We start from the raw sequence: 9,144 nt of genomic DNA on the forward strand, positions 1-9,144 counted from the left end.
ACTGCTATCCTTTACCCCGCATAGATGATTGTGTGGATAGAGTGGGGTCTGCGAAGTTTGTGAGGTTCCACTGACTATTAGAGCAAAGGAACTGTCTGCATTTGTGACACCTGACGACTTTCTCCAATAACGTGTTATGCCGTTTGGGGTTCGATATGCTCCAGCCACCTTCCAGCGCCTTATAAACAAGGTGTTGTCTGGTTTATCTGACTGTGAGGCTTATTTGGACGATGTGGTTTTATACAGTTCATCTTGGTCAGATCACCTAGTCCAAATAAGGGAGTTATTTGTTCGTTTGACTGAGGCTTCTTTATCTTTAAATTTGGAAAAATGCGAATTTGGGAAAGCTACCGTCACTTATTTAGGTAAAGTAGGAAATGGACATGTTCGCCCCATTGAAGCTAAGATTTGAGTCCATTTGTGCTTTTCCAGTGCCTACACATCACAAAGAATTGCGTAGGTTTCTGGGAATGGCCGGATATTATCGTGGGTTTTGCCCAAACTTTGCATCTATTGTAGCACCCTTAACTGATCTTATAAGCACAACAGTACCCTTTAATTGGACCACTGTTACCCAACAGGCATTTGATGGAGCCACAGCACTGTTGGCTAGTGCTCCTGTGCTTGTTGCACCAGATTTTTCTCAACCTTTTTGTTTAGCTGTTGATGCCAGTGATACTGGAGCCGGAGCTGTTCTCCTACAGAGAAGTCAGGATGGAGTAGAACATCCAGTCTGTTATTTTTCAAAAAAATTCAATGTCCATCAGCTAGTTTACTCTGTTGTGGAAAAGGAGACACTTGCTCTTGTTTTGGCCATCCAACACTTTGAAATCTATCTGGGATCGTCTGCAAGTCCAATTGTGGTTTATACCAACCATAATCGTTATCAGAGGTTAATGCGGTGGAGTCTCTTCTTACAACCATTTTCCCTTGACATTAAACCCATCCGGGGCAGTGAAAATGTCATTGCTGTGTATTACTGATCCTGTGGTCGCTGTCCCTAAAATTTTAGATTACATTGAAACTTTTAGTAAACTCTCAGGATATTCAATAAATTGGAGTAAAGGTGAATTTATGCCCCTAACAAATAACTTAAGTGATAACTTTTTGAACAGTATACCATTTAAAATAGTGGAGGATCACTTTACATATCTTGGCCTGAAAATTCCAAAGAACCCTAAATATTTGTTTAAATTACATTTTTTAGACATGATTAACAAATTCAAATTAAGCATCGAAAAATGGAAACTGCTTCCTTTATTGCTAATTGGCCGTGTGAATGTGATAAAGATGGTTACTCTCCCTAAGTTTCTATATCTTTTTCAAAATCTCCCTATTTATTTGCCGGCAACTTTTTTAAACAACTTGATTCAGTTATTCTGTCATTTGTATAGAACTATAAAACACCTCGCATAGCAAAAGCCCACTTGCAAAAACCTACTGATTGTGGAGGCCTCGGCCTTCCTATTTTTAAGCATTATTATTGGGCAGCAAATGCCAGAGCTCTCACTTTCTGGAAAAGGGGCATCCTGGACAACATGCTGCCTGAGATTTCCCCATTATGGGTTCGTGCTGAGGCTATGTCAGTGCCGGAGTCCTCTCTCCCAACTTTACTTTTTACAGAGTGTAAATCGATCGGCAGAATAGGAAGCTATAATTTTGTGTTGAGAAATTCTTTGAGGATTTTGAAGCAGATAAATAAATTCTATTAATTACCGAAGGTCTCACTCAATACTCCAATATCATGCAATCCCTCATTTGAACCTTCTCAGACTGATGGAGCTTTTTCAGGATGGAGGAGAAAAGGTTAATGCTGTATAGGAGATCTCTATATAGATGATCAATTTGCATCTTTTTCACAACTTAAAAGTAAGTTTGCACTCCCACAGTCTCACTTCTTCAGTTACTTGCAAATTAGAAATTATGTAAAGGAAAATATTTCACAGTTTTTAAATAAACCTGAAAAGCATATTATTCACAATCTTTCATCTTCTAATCCTGAAACCAGATATTTAGTAACTTGTTTTGTTCGGGCTTTTACAACATCTGTATGCACCAACCACCTCAAAGTAGTCTAGTCTGCTGAACTTAACGATGAAGTGTCTGATGAGATCTGGGAAGAAGGCCTATCGAGAATAAAGAGCTGTTCTGTAAATTCGAGATATAAATTAATCCAGTTTAAAGTTATACACCGCATTCACTACTCCAAAACTAGATTAAACAAAATATTTCCCTCCATATCTTCTCAATGTGATAGGTGCAAGAAGGCGGAGGGGACACATGTCACATTTATTTTGGTTTTGCCCTAATTTGTATGATTTCTGGTCTAACATTTTTGAATTATTTTCAAGCGTGTACAGAATCGACATTCAACCTGACCACAATCTGGCTATTTTTGGCTATTCTGATGTAATGGATACTATCCCTCATACTCTTCAGCATGCACTAATGGTAGGCTTGATTGCAGCCAAAAAAGTAATACTTCTCAATTGGAAAACTTCACAAGCCCCTTGTTTCCGGAAATGGTTAAATGAGATGCTTTATATTATCCAAATGGAACAGTTACATTTTGGGGAGTTTTGCTCACAAAAAAAGATTTGAAGCCACATGGGGACCTTCTTGAGACTTTTGGAAGTTTAACATTTATTTTCTTCTCCTGTGTTGAATTAACTGAACAATTGTGAATATTGTAATTTATGTTTATTTTCTCAATAATTATTTTGTATATATTTGCTGACTAGGCAATCCAGACATTTCTTTTTTTTCTTCTTTTTTTTTTCCGTTGTGTGTTAATGTTTCTTTTGTTGTCCTTAATGTTTTATGCTTTGTGTCTGTTAATATAACTTTAAAACTGTTAATAAAAAAAAAGAAAGAAAATGTCATTGCTGATGCCCTATCTCGAGCATGAGAATATATATTTTGTTGTTTCTCCTCTCTTTCTATCCTGTTTCCTAGGGCCCAGGAAGCAGGAACTAGGAACCAAGTGGAGTGGGATCAATCCTGGAGAATTTGTTGTTGTTGTTTTTTGCATTCCTTAGAGCAGGGATAGGCAACTTTGGTCCTGGAGGGCCACTGTCCTGCAGAGTTTAGCTTCAGCCCTGATAAAAACTCACCTGCCTGTATCTATCTAGTAATCCTGAAACATTGATTGCCTTGTTCAGGTGTGTTTAATTAGGGTTGGAGTTAAACTCTGCAGGACAGTGGCCCTCCAGGACCGGAGTTGCCTATCCCTGCCTTAGAGGAATACATTTTGTGGGGGAGGTGTTACGCCTGCCTGTTTACCCCTGCTGGCTCTGCTACACAGTGCAGACGTTAGTTGGGCAACAGGTGTATTCAATCCCTAATTAGTATAAATGTGTTAGTATAAAGACCTGTGACTTGGAGTGAGAATTCTCTCACTTCTCTTTCACATTCTTTATTTTGTATCTTTGTTTTCCCATATTTATTCTTAGTGCCAGATATTGTTTATTTAGTAACCACACGCGTGTTTTTCCCCCCTAGACGTCGGTTTCTTTTGATTGTTTAATAATTGTTTTGCTTGGTTTGACAATAAATTGGTTTATTGTTAAAGCATTTGTTGTTTGCCTCTTTTATGTTGCGGTATATGAGCCAGCCGTAACATTACACAGTCACTTATTGCAATATAACTGGCATTCAAGTTATCAAGCCTATTTTGAATGTGACTTTACAGGCTATTCTCAAAGTGTTGTGCTGGTTTGTCATTATATTTTTGAAGCAGGTTAACAAGCGCCACATAATTCCCACAGTTATCATAATTTTCCCCTTCTGAGTAATATTGCCAGATTGTGCAGTTTTGGATTTGATTGGGCAGGTGCAGGGGCGGAGCCAGACAATGTAAACATTCGGGGCTTAGCCCAAACCTAGGGGGGTTCGGGGGCATACTCCCCCGGGGAGATTTTTTTCCCCATTTACGTCAGCTAAATGCACTATTTTTCAGGCTGTTTGAGATGATAAAATGCCTAAAAATCTATACACTATCTGGGAAAATAAACACAGTGGTATCTGGTGGCGTGTAAAACTTATAACAGCCCTTTTAGACTGGGGCCAAAACGCCACCATAACTCGCTGATAATAATTTAAGTCTCATGTGTGCAATAAAAGTTCCAAAGACCTGTGTCTTATTATTAAATATGTATACTTTTTGTTCAGAATTGCTGCATTAAATATAGATGATATTGTGTAATATGTTACAGTAAAATAATGATGCGTTGTCCAAAAAGCTTACATGTAAAATTGTGGACAGTGATATTCATTTAATTAGCAACACTCTGCTGCTACTATTTATTCATTATTACTGTTCACCATAACAATTCCTTTAATTATGTAAATACTAATACGTTTATTACATTATTACATCTCAAAAATTTTGAATATTGTGGAAAAGGTCATTGTGCTGCACCACCAGAACAAGAATGACGGATTAAATTCTCAGGAAACCTTTGCAGGTGTTTTGAGTTGATTACCTGATTAGATATCTTGTCAGGTCGTATAAAAAATTCTTTGTTCTAAAATTCTAATACATTTTGAGATAGGAGTTTTGATTTCCATGAGCTGTAAGCCCTCATCAAGATTAAAACAATAAAAGGCTTGAAATATTTAACTTTTTATGTAATGAATGTAGAATATATTAAAGATTTACTTTTTAAATTAAAGTATGGGAAAAAAAAAAACTTTTCCACGATATTGATGCATCTGTACTTGGAATTGTTGTCATCAGGAGGAGGAAATATACTTTCTCATGTCTTTCTAGTCTTCTTTATCACTATATTTCTCAATTAGTCTCTCTTCTTATCCCACTAATGCGCCGAGATTAGCTGTAAAACATGCCCTGAGATAACTTAGCATTTGATACAAGCTGTGTGTTTTGGTTTTACAAGTGCCATCCGCCAAATCATCTGCCTATCACTATTAGCAACTAATTTCTCTTAATAACACCTAACGTTAACACGCTACCACCTTGTTAACACCTAGCCAGCTCGCTACGACGCGATGGCGGTGAAACATAGCCTACAACAGCCCGCCAGCCCCCGATGACAACGACGAAGAAGAAGAAGATTTATTTTCTTCTTCGTTAGTTTTTATTGGCAGTTGGCAAACAAGCTGAGTGATGCGCGATGCATTACCGTCCGCCACCACGCACGGTAATAGAGCTTTTGTTTCATTTTTGCCGCTCCGGTCAGAAAGACAGAGGAAATGAAACAAAGTTGAAGTTATTTTAAAAAACCTAAAATATTCGGGGCTTTTGACAAAACATTCGGGGCTTAAGCCCAATTAGCCCCTGGGCTGGATGGCCACCTAAGACCACTCCCCAGCCCGTACGGGAAGTGTCTATGCCACATACAAAGGGAACGAAGCCACAGTGTGTAACCCTTACCATAAACATGGATTTTAGAAAGGGCTGAAGCGTTCAGTGCTTGATAGGTAATAATTTAAATAAAATCATCCAATTTACTTCAGCTCAGCATTAAAGTCTCAGAATTGACACATTATAAGATGTAACATATACATAAAAACATCTAAAGAAAGATGAAACATTCACCTCAGATAATATTTGTTAATCTTTCTTTTTCCTCCTCTGAACAGTTGTTGAACAGCAGCTCTGAAATTTTTCACTTCTACCAGACGTGAGAATGAGAAGAATGACAGTCAGACATTATTTAAAGTCTTTATTCAGTAATTTCAAATCTAATCCTTCATTCTCAGGAATGCTGCTGAACTTGATCAGAAGTAGTTTTACTAGTTTGTGAAAATGTGCTTTGTATGTCAAACGTGTATGAAATGTATCAACCCAAAATATTGTGTAATATTGTAGTGTTGTGTAATGCTTAACTGGATAGTTATGTTTTCACGGTAAAATGTGAACTTGCAAGATTAATAAAAAACAGCTTAATTTTCTGTTTGTTAATATGTAACAATTATTTTTTTTTTTAAAGGGGTCATCGGACGCAAAAATGTTTTGCATATAAATGTGTCTTTGCAGTGTGTGGGCACAACCACCGCACAATGAAAAAAATCCATTCACTCACTTTTTTAATCCTCTAAAAGCCTAAACACTCTCAATAATCAAGCCGTTTGGATTTTCTGAGCAATATGATGTTATATTGCTCATGCTCCGCCCACAACCACTGACGGACTGTCCCGTATTAGCATATTTCCTCAGCCATTTGTATACTAATTGCATAGACACCCCCGGAAGAGAGGGATAGGGTGCAGTTGCTCATTATCACTTAAAGAGACATGCACCAAAACGGGTCGCTGTGAACAGAGCTGTTTTTGAGGAGGAAAAAGGGTGTTGTTTTACACAACTATTGAGGAATTTTAACCAAAGTGTGTTACAAACTTTACATGAAGACCCTAAAGAATCATACCAACTTGTGGAAAATGGGCATCCGATGACCCCTTTAAAGGTTGTGGTTGTGTTCTATATCATTACGTGATTTAAAAATGACTGTTGCTCAATTTGTATACTATGAGTGGTAATGCTAATTGGTAAATAATGTTATTTTAACTGATTAATTACAAAAGTATTATTGTGTTAAATGAGAAAAGCATCAAATAGACATTACAAAAAGTAGCTTTAGAAAGAAATATTCTATTTGACTCAACATGGATTAATTTTTTAAGTTGAATGTTTACTGGTTTTTAACAGAAATAACATAAAATAACGCATTTAAAAATTATAAATATTTTTTAAATTACTTAAGTTACTATAAATCTCTCGAAAACACAGGTGAATTGATGGTGGTTTGTCTTTAAAATCTTCAGGCATCTTCAGGGAATGAAAAGAAACTTCAGTGCAAGAGTTATGTCCCCCGGTGCAAGTGTCAAGTTATTGCGTACCAGACCTAGGATGAAGAACCATGTGCCGGCGGCAAAATGTCAGAATGTCAGAAAGCGCACAGGGTATTTACGAGCTACAGAAGACTGGCGCTTCCCCTCAGCACAAGTATGTATCATTTTAAAACACAGCATTCCAACTTTGTGAATATTCATAGCGAATTCTTGATGGCATGAGTCTAAACCAAAGGAATGTGTTTTTCAAACTCATGCTGATGTAGACGAAACGACCTTCCTCGCTCTGACTGACAGATTCGAAGACGCCTCAGACAGCATGTGATCACGATATACACATATACAAAGAATTACAGTATTTCAAAATATCTGTCTTTGCGAGTAGGCAAACATTATCTGTTATATCTTATGTGAACGTTTGGTTATATGTTGGGAAAAACATCAGATGTGTAACATTATATTAGATTCCTGGTCTTAATATATAGGCTGTCTGTATGTTAATCAAACAATTGTGGTATTCACATTAAGAGTCAAATCACTCATAAAATATAAAATGGTTCAGTTGTAAAGAAAAAGATGCTGCCATTGAAAAACCAAAGAGAAAGCACAACCAGAATTGATGAGCTGCACACTTTCCATCCACACCAACAAAACCCAGAATAAAAAATAAAATAAAAATTAGGCTACAATGGCCATGATTTTTTTTGTTTTTGTTTTTTTATTCAGATGTTGCATCTGAATTGGTATTTAGATATATTTTCAGACCAAAATGGATTGGTAACCAAACATCTTTAAAATATCTTATTTATGTTCCATAAAAGAAATAAATACAGGATTGAAACAGCATGAGGGTGAGTAAATGATGACAGAATTTTCCCCTTTGGGTGAGTTATCACATAAATATAGTTTTTTTTTTTTTTATGAAATTATTCTCTAAGAAAATAAAACTACCAGTAGGTCGCGGAAAATGTCTAAATGAGTAATTCACTGGGTCATTCATGCATTTGATTCGTTCAAATGGCTGATTCATTCAGGACTGAAGTAAATGGCTCTCTTCATCAATGGGCCATTGAATCATTGGTTCACCCGATTGATTCACTCAAAATGCGGATCCATTCAGAAACAAAACATCGCCATTTGTTGCTCGGAGATGCACAACACTTCTGCTCTGGCTTTTGTTGGCAAAATTGAGCAAAAATAGACAATATTGTGTGTAAAATAACACAATATTAACTTCTTATTTATTGAACTGTTGTATGAAATTAATATCACATGTGCACTCATGCTATTTGGGACAAAAACAGCACTCATGTGATATTGCTGAAATATATGATATAAATATGAGACAAAAACTCATACAGGGGAATTTTTGCCCTGATATCTTGAATTTTAGGGTCACTCTAACTGCATTCTATAGGCTTCATCACGCAGTGAGTTGTTGCCCTGCTTCATGTTCATCACCATCAACTGTATATAATGTAAGATGATCTACGTAGGTCTGAGGCGGAGCAGCTGCGTTACATCATTTTAATCACATTATTTTCATGATTGTGGAAAAGCTTCCTTGTGTTTACAAAGACTTATTAATTTGTCTATATCAAAAATAATATTTGTAGACTCACCAACTGTAACTTCAGAAAAAAAAATGGTGTTATAAAAGATGCATTATTGTTTCTTTATTGGTGGAGGTTAAAGTTCCATCAATTCACCAGCCAGTTCATCCAATGAAGAAATAAAATAGTAAATTTGCTACTGAGAATCAGACGATTCTGCTTTTTAGTTAGGCTATATATTAACTTGTTTTTTGAATTTCCAGTCATTGTCATAAATTATTGCTTTAAATATAATGATAAAAGGTACTTGCCAGATCTCTCACGGCCTCAGATCCACTCGATGCTTCCCACTTCACCACATATACATGAAACAAGAAAAGAACAAAACAGGTGCAACTGGTTTTCATGCTTAGTAATGAGATATAGGGTGTGAAGAATGAGTCCGTCATCTATACACACACAGAAAGACAACAACTGAGTCGAACTAGTTCCGGGTTGATGACGCAAGACGCACAGCTGTAGTAACACAATACCCAGGGGGCAAAGGGGATTTAGCAGACATGGGCTGCTGGAAAGGTTGTCATATAAAAATGAAATCTATGATGTCTGAGGATCACAACCTGGGTGGACAACCCGGTCAACAAGCTGCTGGAAACTTGTAATTAGGGTCAAAACAATGCTACCTCAAATTCTGCTTTAACTCCCGGAATCACCCAAACATGCTAAAAAGGTTTTATTATATTCATGGATCCTGAGCCATATCTCCCTGATACTTTAT

General features: G+C 36.7%; 1 protein-coding gene across 5 annotated transcripts in view; it reads right to left on the minus strand.

The window, feature by feature from the left end:
- Positions 1 to 8,842, minus strand: part of LOC307157402 (membrane-spanning 4-domains subfamily A member 4A-like) — a 49,538-nt gene extending 40,696 nt beyond the window's left edge. For 2 of the 5 annotated variants that reach the window (XM_079869331.1, XM_079869330.1), the window contains exons 1-2: positions 8,678 to 8,819; positions 5,561 to 5,636 (exon numbers count right to left, since the gene is read on the minus strand). The gene's annotated coding sequence lies outside the window, so the exon portion shown is untranslated. Of the gene's footprint in view, positions 1 to 5,560; positions 5,637 to 8,677 lie in introns of all 5 variants that reach the window. The other 3 variants (XM_079869329.1, XM_079869333.1, XM_079869332.1) reach the window with 2 other exon arrangements.
- Between the last annotated feature and the right edge of the window lie 302 nt (positions 8,843 to 9,144).

This window comes from Squalius cephalus, assembly GCF_949319135.1.
Source record: "Squalius cephalus genome assembly, chromosome: 4".
NCBI classification, from domain to species: Eukaryota; Metazoa; Chordata; class Actinopteri; order Cypriniformes; family Leuciscidae; genus Squalius; species Squalius cephalus.